This window comes from Triturus cristatus, chromosome 7, assembly GCF_964204655.1.
Source record: "Triturus cristatus chromosome 7, aTriCri1.1, whole genome shotgun sequence".
NCBI lineage: Eukaryota > Metazoa > Chordata > Amphibia > Caudata > Salamandridae > Triturus > Triturus cristatus.
The window spans coordinates 1879454532-1879474412 of NC_140590.1; the positions used below are offsets into that span (position 1 = coordinate 1879454532).

The 19881-nt window shown below is 47.6% G+C and overlaps 1 protein-coding gene across 1 annotated transcript in view; it reads left to right on the forward strand.

Annotated features, from left to right (window-relative positions):
* The window catches only part of NOBOX (NOBOX oogenesis homeobox), a 273977-nt gene that overhangs the window by 125822 nt on the left and 128274 nt on the right, over positions 1-19881 (forward strand). The gene's annotated exons all lie outside the window — the stretch shown is intronic.

Sequence of the window (19881 nt, forward strand, 5' to 3'; positions counted from 1 at the left end):
ACCACATAACACCTGTCGGGGGGGAGACTCCCAGCGGTTCCTGTCCACGTGGAATACCATCACCACGGACAGGTGGGTCAGGGATATTATCCAGCACGGTTACTGTCTCGAATTAACCTCCACTCCACCCACAATACCGCCAAAGCACCGTCCTATGTCCGCAGAGCACTTAGCATTATTGCAGCAGGAAGTGCTAAGTATGCTGCAAAAAGGTGCAATAGAGGTCGTGCCCTTCAAGCAGCAGGGGACAGGGGTGTACTCTCTGTACTTCCTAATCACAAAAAAGGACGGGTCGCTCAGACCTATACTAGACCTGAGACCCCTCAACCACTACATTCTCTCAGAGCATTTCCATATGCTCACCCTACAGCAGGTTCTCCCGCTGCTCAGCCAAGGAGACTTCCTAGCCACACTAGACCTCAAAGATGTGTACTTCCACATACCCATACACCCGTCACACAGAAAATATCTCAGGTTCACTATTCAAGGGCAGCACTACCAATTCAAAGTCCTCCCCTTCGGTGTGACAACAGCACCCAGAGTTTTCACCAAGTGCCTAGCTACAGTGGCTGCACATCTACGGAGACAACACATTCACGTCTACCCTTACCTGGACGACTGGCTTGTTCAGGCAAAGTCAGCCCAGCAATGTGCCAGCCACATGTCCCTCACCATTCACCTTCTTCACAGTCTGGGATTCTCACTAAATTACCCAAAATCACATCTCCAACCCGCACACGTACAACAGTACCTGGGTGCGACCATAGACACTCTGGCAGCCACAGCTCAGCCAGGTTTAGTGAGGATCAACAGCATGCAAATGCTAATCTCAAAGTTCAAACCTCAACACTCCTTTCCTGCGAGAGTGTTCATGCAGTTGATAGGCATGATGGCCTCCTGCATTTTCATAGTCCCACACGCGAGACTACATATGCGCCCGCTTCAGGAGTGCTTGGCACGTCAATGGAATCAGGCTCACGGACAATTAAAAGACCTAGTGTTGGTGAGCGGTCGGGCATACAACTCTCTGCATTGGTGGAATCCACAAAACCTTTGCAAGGGCCGACCGTTCCAAGAGCCTGTTCCACAGATAATACTGACAGCGGACGCGTCTCTCCAGGGATGGGGAGCTCATGTACTCAATTACACAGTGCAGGGACTATGGACAATACAACAAAAGAAGATGCACATCAACCTTCTGGAACTGATGGCAATCTTCCTAGCAATGAAAGCATTCAAAATACACTTGTGCAACAAAGTCGTGTTGATCCGGACGGACAACATGACTGCCATGTACTACATACAGAAGCAGGGAGGAACACACTCTCCACAGTTGTCTCATCTGGCTCAGAGCATGTGGAAGTGGGCAATTCAGAGGAACATATTCCTCATGGCGGAACACCTCCCCGGCAAGGACAACCAGATGGCGGATCTGCTCAGCAGACACAGCCACCAGATGCACGAGTGGGAGCTACATCCGTCAGTACTCCAACCGTACTACCAACAGTGGGGTCATCCAGAGATAGACCTATTCGCCATAAACGAAAACGCAAAATGCCAAAGCTGGATGAACTGGTCCGGCAGATTTGCGTACGCTTTTCCCCCAGCGCCATTAATACCGCTGGTGGCACGCAAACTGCGACAGCACTCACTGACACTCATCCTAGTTGCTCCCACATGGGCGCGCCAGCGATGGTACACCACCTTTCTAGAACTTTCCGTGGTGCCGCATCAAAGGCTGCGGATCAAACCTGCACTCTTAACGCAGAACCATGGCGAAATTCAGCACCCAGATCCGCAACAGCTCAACCTGGCAATCTGGCTCCTGAAGTCTTAGAGTTTGGCTACCTAAACCTGCCACCTGACTGTATGGAGATCATTAAGGAGGCCAGGAGACCCACTACCAGAGCTTGCTATGCAGCTAAATGGAAGAGGTTTGTCATTTATTGCAACAACAATGACATTAACCCGCTAGACGCATCCATTCAAAACATAATCTGTTACCTCTTACACCTATACCGATGCAATCTGGCATACACCTCAATACGCATCCATTTGACCGCAATAGCAGCCTATCTCCAGAACAGGCAGCACCTCTCTTTATTCAGAGTGCCTGCCATCAAAGCTTTCTTGGAGGGACTTAAACGAGTAATTCCCCCAAGACACCCACCAGCGCCGGTGTGGAACCTCAACTTGGTCCTCACCCGACTGATGGGTCCCCCCTTCGAACCTCTACACTCATGTGAGATTCAATTCCTCACCTGGAAAGTAGCTTTCCTAGTGGCAATCACTTCGTTAAGAAGAGTTAGTGAACTCCAGGCACTAACCATTCAAGAGCCATTCATACAGGTTCATGCAAACAGAGTTGTACTACGTACCAACCCCAAATTCATGCCCAAGGTGATATCGCAGTTCCACATGAATCAAACTATTGAACTGCCTGTTTTCTTTCAGAATCCACAAAATGTCGCTGAGAGAATGCTCCATACACTAGATGTCAAAAGAGCCCTCATGTACTATATAGACAGAACTAAAGACTTTAGGAAGACAAAACAACTTTTCGTTGCCTTTTCTCCACAACACAAAGGCAACGCCATCTCCAAAGCTGGTATAGCCAGATGGATCGTTAAATGTATTCAAATTTGCTATCTAAAGGCTAAACGCACATTAACGATTCCCCCACGAGCCCACTCAACACGTAAGTTAGGGGCGTCCATGGCTTTCCTGGGAAACATTCCTATACAGGATATATGTAGAGCAGCCACATGGTCCACTATACATACATTTACCAAACACTACTGCGTAGATGTACACTCAAAACAGCAGGCAGCTGTAGGACAGGCTGTTCTCAAAACTCTTTTTCAGACTGCTGCAGCTGGCACGGGTAGCCGCCGCTAATAGGAGGTACTGCTATGTATTCTATGCACAGATATGAATTCAGCAGCCCACATGCCTCGAACTGAATATGCTACTTACCAGTATGCATCTGTTCTTGGCATGTAGGGCTGCTGACATTCATATCGCCCTCCCTCCTCCCCGGCGCCTGTAGCAGCTGCAGCTCTCAGAATTACTGTATAGCATGGTCATCACTTTCTGTATCTACTCCATCACTGCCACAATGGCGAAAAACAATCTGAGGATGGAGAGGATGCCCATGCGCACTGTGGTCCAGGGGAGGAGTCACCTATCTCAGGATATTTCGAAGACTCTTCAGGACAACAACGTGCAAACATCCGGACCCAACACTAGGCGGGGATCTATGCACAGATATGAATGTCAGCAGCCCTACATGCCAAGAACAGATGCATACTGGTAAGTAGCATATTCAATATAGACTTAACACAAGACCAATATCAGTAAAAAATCCACAATACTAGAACAATAGGGTTACTCTTAAAATGCTGCAAAAATAGTTCAAGTGTGAAGAGGAGTTCAGTTCAAGGCAGTGGTCTCTGCGACCCTTATACTCACAAGGTACCTGGATTCTGTAGCAAAGCAACCAAAATGTCTCTAAGGAGCTGTAGCGATGATTTTCCTCACGCATGACCAGCGATGCGTTGAATCCTTGCCGCAAGGGAGGATGATGCGCTGATCTGTGTGCAGGACAAAGCGACAAACTTCTCCATGCTAAACCGGCGATGCGTTGAAATCCTTGCCGCGAAGGAAGGATTATGCACCAAGCCTGTTGCATGTGCGATCTTGTTGCGATGAAAAGAAATGGCGCTCCGCTAGGGAGCGACGATCCTGATGCGATGCGATGAAAATGGCAGACGCTCAGCGTCCGCGCTGCGATGTCGTGAAGCGATGAACTCGATGCGATGATCTTTGGTTAGCGAGCACTTGGAAGCCCGTAAACATGCGATGTGATGATCTCCGGTAGCGATGATTTTCCTTACGCTCTTCAGCTGCGGCAGCTCGCAAACGGGCGTTAGAGATGATTTTCAGCACTCTCTTCTCCGTAGTAGAACTAGAGTCCCTGATACTCACAGGAGCCTCACCTGCAGATAGAAACCCTCGCTGGGAGGAAACGGGAGGCTGGTGGTGGAGTCTGATGTGCCTGAGACTCCAGCAGGAGGCTAGCTCTCTTCTAGCCGTTGGTGATTGCTGTAGCAAGATAAAATAAAAGTTCCTTCAAAGTCCTTTTCCTCTTCTTCCAAGTCCAGTAGTAACCACTGCAGGCCAGTCCAAGAAACAGCACACAAGCACAAGGACAGTCACCTCCTGCAGATTCCTTCAGTTACACGGACAGAGGTTCTTGTTGTTGTCCAGGAGCAATACCAATTGTAGGGGTTTCAGCACAGATATTTATACCCCAAAAGTCTTTGTTCTCAAAAGCTACAAGTCACTGAACCCAGCCAGAACCAGTTTTGCCCAGTCCTGGAGCACTTTGTTTACCAGGCTGCATCCTTCCTTTCTTTTTTTTTTTAGTCAAAGCTTTATTTCGATAAAAAGTCATTATCATAAAAGCAGCTCAGTGTATAAAAAGTTACAGTTAAGAACAACAGTAATAAATTTAAAAAGATTTTATATCTCTGTTCCAACATTTAGGAAGGGCAATAGTTTCAAAAAATGTTTGTTCAGTTAAACTAGCCAACTAGTTGGTTAAATTTTAGAGGTTAAACAATTATGGCAGCATTTTCAGTTTAAGAAATTTTTCTAACAAAGAATTAAACAGATTGTTTTAGCTTTTTGGCCCGGATAGCCCAAGCCCAGGATAGAAACTTGGCTAGGGCGCAAGCGTAGGGTACGCTACTGTCCGAAATAAGTATCCTGATTGCCACATCATGACTCCTAGTCCCCAGCTGACGGCATAGGTTTTTGAGCCAGACCCTCCTTGGAGTAGCATATTCGCCGCACACAAACATAAAATGTGCTAATGTTTCCGGTTTAACAAAACACGATGGGCATAGCTCAGACATTTCCATACAGGATTTCCATCTTTTAGTAAAGGTATTAAGTGGTAAGGTTCCCATTCTAAATCTAAAATACAAGGCCCTATCAAAGGGTTTTCCAATTGCATCCAGGTACAGTTCCCGCCTGGGGCAGTCTTTGAACCTCAGAAAGTCCTCTGTTAGCCTGCCCAGGGAGGTGCTAGAGTTTCTTTGAGAACAAATCCAGTCCCAATAAAGCTTTTTAAGTGTTTGCTTTGGGGGTGAAGTTCTACTTAGCCATGATTCAAGTTGACCCAACTTAATTAATAAGTTTTTCATGTCTTTTAACCATTTGATTTTATACCAGCTTGGTGATGACATGATTTCCTTGAGGCCTCTGGCATATCCGCTTAGTTCTTCTACCCGCCAAATACGGGCCCATAATAATAAAGGGCGAAATTTCGCGACAGACAGAGGGGGTCTGCCTTCAGACGCACAGTGGGAGGTGGAGCCAGCATTCACCTTGCCAGGCACAGCCCTATTCAGGTCCAGGAGCTACCCCTCCCCATACTCCAAATGCAGATCTCTCTATTCAACCCAGGTCTGACTCAGCCTGCCCTGTCCCTCCAAAACCAGACAGCCAATACACAACAGCAGAGCACACTGGAAGGCTTAGGCAAGAAAATACCTACTTTCTAAAAGTGGTATTTTCAAACACAGAATATAAAAATAAACTTCACTAAAATATGTATTTTAATATTGTGAGCTCAGGCATACTAAATTCGTTGTTCTACCATGTTCTTTGGGTCAGTTAGGACTATAGAGTGTAATAGTGAAACCTCCCATTCTGGCCTATGAAGAACAGGTATGCAGAAATTGGGTGTAATTCACTACCAGGACATGCTACACACATAAGAGCATGTCCTACCTTACACATACAATGCACCCTACCATAGGGGTGGCTTACATGATGCCAAGGGAAGGTTCAGGGGCTGGGAAGTGGGTGCACTTCACAGCCAAGATGGCAGTTCAGGACTGCACACAGGCTCTGCAGTGGCAGGTCTGAGACACACTTTACAAGCTGCTTCTGTGGGTGGCGCAAACCGGCGCTGCAGGCCCACCAGCAGCCCTGGGCACACACAGGCCACGCTACTAGGGACTAACAGGTAAACCAAATACGCCAATCATGGTTATACCAATTCACATGTCATATTTACACAGGGAGCATTCACGCTGTGGCACTGAATGGCAGTGGCACAGCGCCCAGAGCATCCAACACCAGCAAAAACAAAGGAGACAACAGCGAAAAATGGAAGGCAGACCCACGCCAGTGGTGCCAGGTCTAACACATCCCCTCCCTCCAAGCCTCCGCTCTACTTCTGCGTGCCTCCCTCCATGTTGCTTCCATTTGTTTTACCCCCCCTCTGTGTTGCCTCGGCTGGTGCTGACACCCTCCCTCCCTGTTGCCTTTTGTCCAACCAGCAATAAAAAAAGAACACTGTGACCGACCAGTGAAGGATGCGTCGTGATCAGGATGTTAGCGGCGGTGACACAGCTGATGGAGCTGCTGGGGAGAGAGCAAGTCTTGAAACCAGAGGCCTTTTCACTCACTTCTGTAGTTCACAATGAGCAATCCATTCCATCTTCCGCTGGACCCTTTTCCCCTTCAATTCTCGGTCATTCCCATCTGGCCCATCTCCATCTCCATCTCGCGCATGGAGCTGGAAATCATTGGGATGTTCGGAAGAGGGAGAGGGAGCTTCGTGCGTCCAGGCTCTAGGAAACCCTCCACATTGTCGTCTCATGAAAGCACTGGGGCAATTTTTCCAAGTGTGCAGACAGGGGTTTTGATCCAGCCTTGTGTAATCCTTTTTGGTATTAGATTTGTTGAGAGATTAATTTAAAAAAAACTTGCTGCTGCCCTACAAGCTCAATGGCAGCCATTGGAGACTTTAGAGGGTCAAAGGGTTATTTTGTGCCTTTGTATCCTTTAGTCTTTAGGTTTCTTAAGAGCTGCAGGCAGAAAAAGCTTCTATCCAACCCACAATGAATGTACTGTTTCTATCAGAAAGAAAGTAAGAAAGAAAGACAAAGCGGTGGGCGAGACGCAGGGTGGGAGTCCTAAGGATGGTTTCTTGGTGCCCTCACACATCCCTAGGGAGGTCATGCTTCATCATAGGGCGTTGCTCCTCGCAGGGCCGGCACTGCAGTGCCCTATGGGCCCCACGTAGGGTTGCTTTGGCGGAGATCTTTATATGTTTTTGCTGTATGATGAAGGGTGCAAGTGTGAGGGTGTCCTAAATGTGTGGGGTGGAAGGATAGTGTATTCATGAGTGAAGAAACATTAGATAAAAGTGTCTAAGAGATACCCAGAAAAATATTTTAATGTGATGGTTCTTCTGGCAGGATTTTAAAACCTGTAAATGGGTCAGGACTACTGTAGGGGCGCAATGTGCCCGCTTGGGGACATTTATTGGTTTCGGAGCCTTCATTGTCCCCTTCCCACCCCCTTCTTTTTGCTTTGAGAAAAAGCTTCTAACCATCTTCAAGGTCCAACTGTGAATCTACCTGTAAATATTAAAGGTTTGCAATAAAAACCCTTTGAGCCTTTGCGTTCATCCCCAAACTCTTGGTTCTCAGCTAAAGGGGCATTTTTTTCTGGCTGCCACATCTGCCAGTGAGACTAGGGGAGCTCCAGGGGCATATCTTATCCTCACCTCACGTTTTTTTCAGACAGGCTGGTTCTCCGCCCTGACCCCGAGTTTATCCCTGAGGTTATATTCACAGTTTCATGCCATTGAAGAGATGCTTTTTCCAGTCTTCCAGGCGCCCTCCAGGAAAGCGTCTGATTCTCCTCTACACATCAAGAGGGCCTTCTTGATGTACTCTGTTAAAACTAAGGATTTCTGGGTTGCAAACTCCTGTTTTGTATCCTAAAATTAGCAATGATGTAATTGCTATTCCTTATTAAATAAATATCATTAGCATTTCTTGGTGTGGCCGGTGCCTATTTCTTCCTGAGCTTTGGTACGTCCTCAGGCAGTGAGGACTGGGAGGGGGACGGGTGAAGGGGGTAATAAACCCGTTACTTATCGTTAATCTTCATTACATCGAGTCGTAGTCCTCCTGGCCCTTGTCCTGTACCCTCCCTCCTCAGGCGCCTCCCACATCGCTTCTTACTGGCAGGCCGTCGTGGGAGGGAGGAGCCTTCTTACGCGTCATGTGACGCCCAGTAAAGAAAGACTACTTGTCTGTTTTCTTTTAGAGCGCGCGAAATGCTGTCTGAAAGATGGGGCTTGCCGTAAGCACTGAGGACTGCGACAAGGAGGACTATGGCCCAGGGTAACGAAGATTACCACTTACTAACAAGTTCAGAACCTTTCTACCACTGGGAATCCTGTCCTCCTGTGACGTGCATTAAAAAAATGTAAGAAAATGGGGCTTTTTGCAGATGTCCCCCCACTTTTTGCATCCATTTGGAGTACTAGAGGCAAGTTTTCAACTCCATAAAGCGGTTATGTGTAAACTGGCTGCCTCAATTGATAAGGACCTTACCCCCCCCCCCCCTTATAAGGTCCTAGTAGATGGTGCCCGTGGTAACCAGGGCATGGGCAGTAAAGGGGTCCCCAGGGCTTGCAAGCACAGGTTGCGCCACCCTGAGGGGCCCAAGTAAACTACTGACCGCAAAGCCTGCTATTGCAGGCTGCAGGAACAGGGTACACGGCACCCGTTCGACTTTTCCCGCACCATGTGTGGCAAAGTCAATGCACTATCTTTACTATATGCCAGCCACCCCTAGAGAACACCTTCTGAGCCCAGGAGGCAGGGTCCAACATACCAAAGGTTTAGGCATGTAAATGCAAGCTTATATGTCCCTTTAGTGGCCTTTTCCTTTAAAGTACACTATAAGTGATAGGCGGCCCATAGTGTAACATGGGACCTGCACCCGGGCAGACCCAGGTTGCTAGCTCCATTATGGTACCTCTGAAATATGTCAAGTTTGGTATCAAACAACGTGCCTTCTCACCCCTAACAGGATTCTTGGGTGGAGGATGATGTGGCATGCACCCAAGTGGCTACCGTAGAGGTTAAAGAACCACAGTTACACCCAGGGTCTGGCCCGGGGAGGGAACTAGAGGCGTTAGGGCACTAGAGAACGGTCAGCCTCCAACCAAAGCTATGAACCACAGAAAGGACCGTCCCTAGTTGTGTCTAAGAGATGCCCAATTTAGTGGGGGCAAATCACAAAAATTGACGGACTGGCATCACACACCCCCAGGTGTCATGCTTCATCATCTGCCAGTCCTCGCCCTCTAAAAACCGCGTTTGGTAGAGGGCGGGCATACACCTGGAGACAGGGATGCACTTCTAAACTAAGTGGGGGCCCAAACAAAAAAAGGAGTGAGTGAATTTAAAAACCATCATAGTATACCTGAACAATTTTTATTCTATGGGGTTACTATGTGGCATTAAAATATATAAGTGCGGTGAGTGGGGACCTTATCATCCCGTCGCCGCTGTGAATCAGTGATTGTTAATAGGGGGTCAACATGTTTCTGCCTGTATTGTCCACTTGGGTACGTGGCATTCGTCAGGACCTTAAATATTGGGCTCCAATTTTACCACTGGGGGCGTAGGCCTATAGCCAGCTGCCACCTGTTTAGAGAAACCTGTAAGAGAGAGGGGGTGAGACAAATATATAATACTCAAAATGGTTGTCATTCGGTAGACCTTGATGTGTCACAGGCACGCTCCATACTTACTGCTCTCTCCTAAAGTGAAAAAGGTGAAAAATGTATATGAGTGTCAGGCATCTGTGTTCACTCTGACATTCATGTGAATAAAATAGAAGTCTTACCCTATTGGAAAAACCTATTTGCCCCATGGGAGGGGTAGGGGGGAAATCCTTGTGGCCATATTCTGGTGGGAGACGATAAAGGATGAAGACAAAAGGGTTAAAAACCAGACTGGTTAGGAAGGTATATCAAAGATACTGAATTAGTTAGCAGAAAAAACCGTCAGGGCGCGCTTGGTCTACTATAGTTTCAACCTGTTGGAAGAAGAAATCAGAACAACGACTTACAGTTCAAGGCGTACTCCCCGCTAGAAAACCTAGTGCTGCATGCGTCCAGCCTCCTCCCCAGTGACATTGAGTGTAGTGCGCAGCAAGCTTTTATACTGTTGGGTGGGGTCGTGGCATGCGATATGGGTTTCAGGTGAGCGTGGCGCACAGTGATGATGCTGCATTTCCTGTGTCCTGAGCGAAGCATGCAGAAAGGACTGCACGTTGCCTGTTTGTTGCCTGACCCTCGTGGGGGTGTGTCAGCACATGGCGCTGCTCTATGACACGCCGCTTCCTGTGTCCCGTCATTACCTCAGATGATTGCCTGGGGTGGGGCGGGACCAGCTGTGGTCCAATGAGAGCGCCTGCCATAGTTTCTGGAGATATTTAATGTGTGTAGACACGTTATATAGAAATATGGGGAACATGTGCCCTGCTCATGAGTATTATTTCATGACGGGAGCAGTTTCGAGTATTTACACAGAAGAAAGGAAGAGAAAACAAACCCAGATTGTTTACAGTCAGGGTGGCGGTGTGGTTAGACCCACAATTAGTGCACAAGTTGATTTTACAGCTACCGCATGATTGCTGATCAAGATGATTCTAGTTTTAGGGAGTAAGGGAAACTGCGTGTAGCTCTATTCACATGTATTACTGTGTCTATTGTTTGTGTTTTTGTCTTTATAATGGGTACTGTTAAAGTGTATGTTTTAGTGAGCGCTAAGGGAAGTTACTTCATTTGTAGCCATGGGATATCATCGTTCAATCCGTTTTTCCATGTCTTAAGGCGAAACAGCCAACGCTGTTCTCTAACATGTAAGACATGTGAGAGGCAGCCATTGCGCTTCTGTACTACTTCCAGTACCGTCCATCTTAGATCTTTATCAGAGTGTTCTTTCTCAAGGAAGTGTTTTGTTAATTTGGTGTTATCTTTCTTCCTTCTGATAGTGCTCCGGTGCTCACTAATTCTGGTCTTTACACGCCTAGTAGTCATGCCAACATACATGAGTTGGCAAGGGCATTTGAGTAGGTACACTACATTTTCTGTGATGCAGTTAGAGAATTTCTTCTGAGTCCATGGTCGCTCAGTACCTATGTCCAGTTCTTTTGTGGTGGCCGTGAATTGGCATGATACGCAATCGCCACAGGGGTAATGTCCAGTTGGTCGGTGGTGGCCCCATAGTGTCAGTTGGTTGTCATCTGTAGCGGCTGGTGGTTTTGTATGGACTAGTTCATCCTTGATGTCTTCATCCTTTATCGTCTCCCACCAGAATGTGGCCACAAGGATTTCCCCCCTACCCCTCCCATGGGGCAAATAGGTTTTTCCAATAGGGTAAGACTTCTATTTTATTCACATGAATGTCAGAGTGAACACAGATGCCTGACACTCATATACATTTTTCACCTTTTTCACTTTAGGAGAGAGCAGTAAGTATGGAGCGGGACTGTGACACATCAAGGTCTACCGAATGACAACCATTTTGAGTATTATATGTTTGTCTCACCCCCTCTCTCTTACAGGTTTCTCTAAACAGGTGGCAGCTGGCTCTAGGCCTACGCCCCCAGTGGTAAGATTGGAGCCCAATATTTAAGGTCCTGACGAATGCCACGTACCCAAGTGGACAATACAGGCAGAAACATGTTGACCCCCTATTAACAATCACTGATTCACAGCGGCGACGGGATGATAAGGTCCCCACTCACCGCACTTATATATTTTAATCCCACATAGTAACCCCATAGAATAAAAATTGTTCAGGTATACTATGATGGTTTTTAAATTCACTCACTCCTTTTTTTGTTTGGGCCCCCACTTAGTTTAGAAGTGCATCCCTGTCTTCAGGTGAATGCCCGCCCTCTATCAAACGCGGTTTTTAGAGGTCGAGGACTGGCAGATGATGAAGCATGACACCTGGGGGTGTGTGATGCCAGTCCGTCAATTTTTGTGATTTGCTCCCACTAAATTGGGCATCTCTTAGACACAACTAGGGACGGTCCTTTCTGTGGTTCATACCGTAGAGGTTACCCACCTGGCCGCCCCTGCTTCTCTGTGTTCTGGCTGGCAGCCCGTGTTTGCTGCTGCCAAGACAGTATTCTGACCTCCTTCCAGGCAGTATGATCACTCCCCGAAGAAGGTCGCATCTCCTCCCTCTCAGGAAGGCTAGTGAAGCGGCATATCAAGGCGTTGAGCCTCAAAATATGCACCACCTCTGATATGCAATCAGGCTGCCTCTCAGGGGAGGAAACAGCCATCTCCCTGCCCCAGGCACATTTACACCTCGGCAGGTGGGAAAATGAGGTATTCATGAGGTGTACACCCCCAGAAGGCTAGCCACACCTCTACGGTGGGCTGCTTGATCTGTACACCTAGGGAAGACTGTTACCAGGGGTAGAAATTGTCATTGTCGGTTCTGGGTTGGAAAGGTGATGTGGTCACCTCAGGGGGGATTTGCTGCATGGACTAGAAGCCCATTGGCCACTTGCAGTGGTGGCCGCTGCAAAGCTTAAGTGGGGGGCGGGGGATGGATGGCCGTAACGGGGGATTAGGAAAACAATAGGAACTTAAAAAAACAAAGTATCTGTTCTGCCGCCAAAGATGCCGTCCGCCTCGGTGTTGCTCTTCTCTTCTGATGGTGTCCCAGCCGTCCCTGGGACACCAGCACAGGCTCCCCACCCAATCCCAGCGCTCCTCTCAATAGCATGAGAGCAGCGCCAGGATTGGTCTGAGCGGCTTGGTTTGCAGCTCAGATAGTGCCTGGGAGTCTGTGCTGCTTCTCTATCCCGGCTGTGCAGCACAGCTGGATTGGAGAAACCTAAGTGCGCATGACGGTTTGGCCAAACCTTCACACACACGTACAGGGCTGCACTGCTCCTTCCCTGCTGTCATCATGGCCCTTCCCAGACTTGGCTGGCTCTAGCAGCGGAAGAAAAATAAATGATAATAAATTAGTTTTATTAACATTTTTCTCTTTTTTCAGCGGTGGGGGGCAGGGGGGGTGACGCTCCTCCATAGTGTTATATTTCATATCTGTGCCCTGACAGAGGTTTAGCGAACATCGTACTCTTTCCCTACATCATCTCCCCTTCATTTCATATGAACGAGCCTTATAAGGACATAACTCCAAATAAGGACAGAATGCCTTATAGGGACTGACCGCCGTATAAGGACTGAGGCCTTTTAAGGACTGAACCTTTCACCTAGTTTCATGACGAGGGTGAGCTCTGCCCGATCGATATTGCTAAGACGTCATCCTTCGCACATATGAATAATTTATGAGAACACTCTCCAGGGGACATACCTCAACTCTCCTATCCACTTACAAAGGCTTAATCCCCAACGTCATCCTCATACTGAACAATGGGGAACATACGCACATAGACTGTATAAATACAGCACCTCTTGCTATCAGTAAGGAGGAGGGACCGAGACTTCAAGGCCAACACACTGACCAGAGACGCTGCGGCTCCGGCATGCCATCGCTCCAGCTGACAGTGGTCTGACTATCCTTTGCGGGGTGTCCAGCTCAAGCCCAGGACGAAGTCCCACACTTTCACTCTTCAGGTATGGGTGTTCGACTAAATCCTAGCGGGATTCTTGTCTCTTAGGCTCTTAGGCTTAGGCTCTTTTGCACTTACTCACATGCTAGGTACACTTAGGTAGATCTAGACAGGCATCTTAGAAGTACGCACTTTATTTTATAAATGCATTTTATATTCATGTATAGGTTCATGACTATTGAAAAATGGTAGAGCTGTACTATTCCTTTTATTCACTGTACTGCTGGTTCTATATCTCTGAACTGTGTTACAGTTGTAGCAGCGCATATATTTTACACGAGAAGAACAACGGTACAATAAATTCTTATTGTAAACAAACCCGACTGTTTCTTCTGTGTATCTCTCTGAGAGAAAACAAGCAAGCACAAGTGACTGGGTGAAAAGTAGTATATTGTTTCCACGAGTCTGAGGTTATTGTGTTCTGAGGTTGTCAAAAACGAATCTCTCTGATAACAGGAGATTCTTGTGGCACTGCGAGCTTGCTAATGCAAACCATAGGCTAACATATGCGGTGGGGTGTACGGACTCAGCCTGTCACCAGACCCACAGTATATGTTATCCGTAAACAGCGTAGGTCCTGCATGAAAGGGAACTATTGGAACTACACTACAATAGCGGAGGAGCCACTGCTGGCTACTTGCTGCCACACCCCTAAAGTCTAGGATTTAGGGCACCCCCCTGACACCAGAACCTCCATTCTGATCCAACGTGCATCAAAGAGGACAAAGAAAAGACCCGTGTCTGCGACAAGAGGACTTTGCAAGAAGCAAAACACGGATACTCTGCACCTGTACAGCCCTCCTCGAACTGCATGAACAAGACTTGTCCTAGGCTAGAGGCTGGTTCCCCGAGACAGTGGGACCCCCGTGAGAGCCAGAAGCAACCGCAGACTCCCCTGGACTAGTGGCACTAGTCCCCTGCAGGTACCTCAACGCTCCGGAATCCGAAGAATCACCTGGCCATCGAGCCCTCCGAGGGGGCGCCCAAATCCAGATGGTCAAATGTATTTTGGGAACTTAAGTCCTGCCTTCCATGAAGTTACAGGCAGCTACTGTGTTCCCTGGGACAATCAGATGCTGAAGTACCTTTCTCCAAAGTTTAACACTGCCAAGGCTTGTTGGTCATCAATCCTGCAACCAACCCCTGCACTCAATGCTGCAGCCATAGGGCACTCCATCTGACCTTCAGCCGATGTCAGCAACCACCCCGTTGTTGTGTTTTTCCTTCTTGTTCAAAGCAGCTCTCCCACGGCTGCTGTTCAGCAGCAGGGGCAGCCAGGACTCCCCTTCTCCCGGGCTGCACGGGCCAGGCAAAATTGAACTAACTGTTGTGGCTTGGCCCTGGGACTGTCATCACCTTTACCCTCCGTGGGTTCCGCGCGACTCCATCAGCGAGTGACGATTGTCGCTACCACTGTTTCCAATCGCCCGCAGTGCAAGTTCTGCAGCATTGAATTGCTGTGATTTATGTTTTCTTCTAAAAAACATAACTCCGGTTATTTGTGTTTGATCACGTTCATTTTGGTGTCTAAATTAAGCTGAAAATACAGTTTATTTGTATAAATTGGTGTCAGATTTCTATTGATCTGTGTCAATTACTTATGATCCATGTTGGTGCTCTGAAACTCTTAACGCATGTTCCTCTGGTAAAGCCTGACTGCTCTTAGCCACACGACCCGGACTGAGCTATCGATTTATTATCGTAAATCCAAAGACCATCTTCGGGGTATCGTGATGGTAATACATGGTGCGGCTTAACCCCCTCACCACATAATACTCCACCTTACCAAAAAGGTTGTTTAAAAAAAGGGTTTTCGTACCTATGCTAAATTCATCGCCCTACTCAGAAGTGTCTGTGCTGTTCTATCAAGGAATTGTTCATTCCATTTTTATGAAGTTTCTAATTCTTTCTTATTGCATGCAAATGGTCACTATGTTTGGACAATAAAAAGTGACCATCGCACCAGCTTGCCAAGGTCAGCCCTATGGCTTTGCCAATGCTTGTTAAAGAATGGAGTTTTAAAAAAGCAGCTCAGTAAAAGAAAAGTAATCAGTCCTTGAACAGACATCAGAATTAAAGTTACACAAAGAACTCTTCTGTTCTGGACTGGGGTGACGTCCGTGCTGAAGATCGTGGGATGCGTAGGGTTTCCGGTAGCCTTTGCCTACTCTTGTCTGGTCTCTGTCCCTTGAGATCGGGTGTCTACATTCAAGATTTCATAGCAGCAAGACAGGCCTGCACTGGGTGCAGGTCACACAAGGCCCCCATCGCCTGTACATGGGTATCGCCGGTATGACTATGTCACTGTAATCTGAACTCCAATGATCTGTAAAAAGACACAGATGTTGAATAGAGTAGGTGACAGTGAGGGACCCTGGGATACCCCACAAGTGATGTTAGCCCTTCAATATAGAAAGCAACACGATTTTACCCTCTGGGATCTGACCATCCACCTTCCAACTCCAAAAACAAGATTCCTGGACATAGGGAGTCATATAGCATCACAGTGACCCTTTTGATGAGTCCATTGTGGCCCAAGGGTCAAATGCCACTGCTGACCAACTGCACAGTGATCAGAGCTGGCCCTGCATGCATTAATGAGCAGCCAGTACCCTGGATCATCAAACAGACTGAAATGCACCATTGTGTATAGTGGTTTGTGTTCTTTGTAAAGTGTTACTGACCTGTAGTGGCTCAGGGGGTCATAGCAACATATGAACAGGGCATGATCTGGGATGCAGCCATCCTGACTCCAGGAGCAAGAGTTGGGCAGGATGAGTTTGGATGAGAACTGTGCAAGTTAAGGGACATTTCAGACCTCAGTAGTTGTAGTAGAGGTGGGTGCCGGGCCACAGAAGCCGCGGTTCCTGATTCTAGGTCTCACCACAGGACAGCTCGCAGTTGCTTCTTGATGAAGAAATCTTTGTACATGTCAAACACTTGGAGTGGCTTTTGGTTGGCTGTTGCTTATCATGGATTTGGCTTTCTTTTCAGTCTTGTTTGCTTGCTTCTTGTTCAACGGCTTTCCTTCCTCTTCAGGGTGATTTGTTCCCTTCGACAGATCACAACTACTTTTATCTTTTTCTGTGAGCGCTGCATGGGGTATGTGTTCTGCTTTTACCTCGCCTTACCTGCCACCGCACTCTTGGTGTTGCTGTCTACCCCTCCAGCTCCTACATAAGAGCACAAAAAAGTGGTGTATTGTTGCCAGGAGAAGCTGAAGAGGAGACTTTAACAGGTTGTTTTACTTTTCTCCTGTGTTCCACATATTCAATTAAAGTCCCTGCCTTGGAGCACAGCAGCAGCTTTTATGTTGCTGAGGGGATGGCAGACTGGCGCACTGGCAGACTGGCGCACTGGCGCACTGGCTCAGCTGACGGTGTACTTGGAATCACTGCAAGGAGATGTCTCTTCTTTTGGACACTAATAAACCTGTCCCCTGGGCTGCTGCAGAGAACCAAAAGGCCAGAGCATTTGTTTCATTCTGGGTCCAGTGGAGAGTAAATTAAGCCTTGTAAGAATTCTCCTATAAATTCAGACACTTCTTATTCAAGGCTCCAAGCAGCAGTTATGTTGTTTTAAGTAACTGCAAACGCTGCTCTCTGTTATCTGTAAGGTGGATCACAATCGACAAGCTTTTAAATTCTGTTAAGAATTTCCTTTGTGAGTGAGAAGTATTTGAAAAAATAAATCATGCCATTTATAAGGATACAAAATATTGAATTCAAAATACAGCTTGAAGAAACCTTAAGATGAGCTTGTTTTCTGAAATGTCTTATTTTTTTCTTTTGCAATTACAAGCAAGCATTGGCAAAGCATTGAGATGAGGACACGCCCCTTGGCTCATATGCTACTCGTGTGCCTTGTAAACTAAATTTAACCATATTACAGGGTAGTCATACACTTAAGCTCCTGACGAACCCTTTCTTCTCTGCCGTCCTCGCTAGCTCTGTATTCACTGGTGCCAGCGGTACTTTTTCACTGGACGTGGTGTGAGCCTAATACAATGTCACCTTCCAGGCGCATCATTCCAGAACGTCTAGGTCAACTCTCTAGAGACGTCTCCTAGACAGCGTAGTCTTACAGTATGTCCGTTTCTTCAGCCATCGCCTAGGCTGCATGGTCGTATACTAGGGCTGCTCACCAGTTGCCTCCTGAACAGCGTAGTCTTACAGAAGGTTTACTCTCTTCAGCCATCTCCTAGGCAGCGTAGTCGTAGTGGCACGTCAGCCATCTCCTAGGCAACGGAGTCTACTCACCATTTGTTTCATAGACAAAGTAGCCTTACAGTAGGTCCTCTTTTTTCAGCCTTCTCCTAGGCAGCGCGGTCGTAGACTAGGTCCGCTCACCTGTTGTCTCCTAGACAGCGTGGTTGTAGATTACGTCTGGTCAGCAGATGTCTCCTAGACAGTGTGATCGTAGACTAGGTCCACTCTCTTTAGCTGTCTCCTAGGCAGCGTGGTCGTAGACTAGGTCCACTCTCTTTAGCCGTCTCCTAGGCAGCAAGGTCGTAGACTGAATCTGCTCACCCGTTGTCTCCTAGGTAGCGCGGTTGTAGACTAGATTCACTCTCTTTAGCCATCTCCTAGGCAGCGTGGTCGTAGACTAGGTCCGCTCACCAGTTGTCTCCTAGACAGCGTTGTTGTAGGCTACTTCTGCTCACCAGTTGTCTCCTAGGTAGCACGGTCATAGACCAGCTTCACTCTCTTTAGCCGTCTCCTAAGCTGCAAGGTCGTAGACCGGGTCTGCTCATCAGTCATTTCCTGGACAGCGTAGTCTTGCATTACGTCACTCTCCTAGACAGAGGGGTCCTTCACTAGGTTTGCTTCCCGCAGAAGTCTCCTACAAAGCACAGACATGCACTTAGGTCACTGCAGTTAACAAATGATCGTGGGTGAAACCCTGATTATTTATTTTTTTTAAATTTATTTTAGGAGTTTTATATAGCACTGCCCTGACCCGGGGGTATCGGAGCGCTTTACAACAGTGTTTCATAAGAGATACTTAATAAAGCAGTATTAAACAAACATTCAGAAGTCCACAGGTGCTGCGTATTCTTGAGGTGGTAGGAGAGTCTTGAGGTGTCCTTGTTGTGTGCATAGTTGAGGTAGTTCAAGGGACCTGAGGGAACCTCGGTTTTGGCTGAGGTGAATCAGTTGGTGCGGAGACAAAGCGTAACGGGGATAGGGCTTGGCGTGGGGGCGGGAGTTATCCCTTCTGGATGGAGCGGTTGAGGAGGAAGGCTTTAAGGTGCATTTTGAATTTTGTGAAGGACGGGATCGTTCTGATGTCCCCTGGAATGGAGTTCCAGATTTTGGGCGCGTTTCCCGCGAAAGACCTAGCCGCGGTTGATTGTTTGCGTGTTTTTATGGGGATGAGAAGGAGGGAGTTGGAGCTCCTGAGGTTCCTTGTCTGACCTGCCCTCTTGAGCTTGGCGGCCAGGTAGTCCGGTTTCCCTGTGTGTAAGGCTTTGTGTGTGAGGCAGGCCGTTCTGAAGTACGCCCGCTGATCAATTGGGACCCATTTCAGTTCTCTTAGTGCAGGAGAAATGTGATCATATTTCCTGATTCCAGTGACCATTCTGGCTGCAGCGTTGAGGGTTGTTTTGAGGGGAGCTAGGTGGGTTTTACCTGTGCCGGTTAAGGTTGCGTTACCGTAGTCGAGTCTGGGTAGCACCAGTGCTTGGGTGTCTTTTTTGAGGTCTTTGTTAGGAATGAATGGTTTAATCTTGTAGAGAAGCTTCAGATTGTGGAAGGCGGTCTTTGCAGAATTTTTGATGTGTTTGGTCATGTCCAGTTTGGGGTCCAGAGTGATTCCTAATGATTTTACGGAGTTAGCCAGGGTGAGATTACCGTTTAGAGTATCCAAAGCTTTAAGCCATTCTGCAATTTGTGGGTTCTCTTCTTTGATGGAGATGAGGAGGATCTCCGTTTTGTCCTGGTTAAGTTTAAGGTGATTTAGGGACAGCCAGTGTTGAAATTCTTTTAAGGTGTTGTTTAGTCTCAGGATGTTGTCTGTGGAGGAGGTTTCCAGATAGATCTGGGTGTCATCGGCATATAGGTGGAAGGGGATATTAGCATTTTTAAGTATGGAGGTGAGGGGTTCCATCTATATGTTGAACAGTTGCGGTGAGAGCACTGAGCCTTGGGGTACACCCCTGCTGACGGGGTGCAGGTCGGAGGTAAAGGTTTTGATTTTTATCCTTTGCGATCGGTTGTGGATTAGTTAAGGGGGGATATGTTCCACACACTAGGCCGAATCAATGCCGAGTCTGTGAGGAGAATCATCGTCTACGTGCAACTCGCATATATGTTCACCGTATGTTAATGCATCCTGTGGGACTCTCGTGCAAGCCTGACCTGGAACTGGTCCTGAGAGGCCTCCTATGGA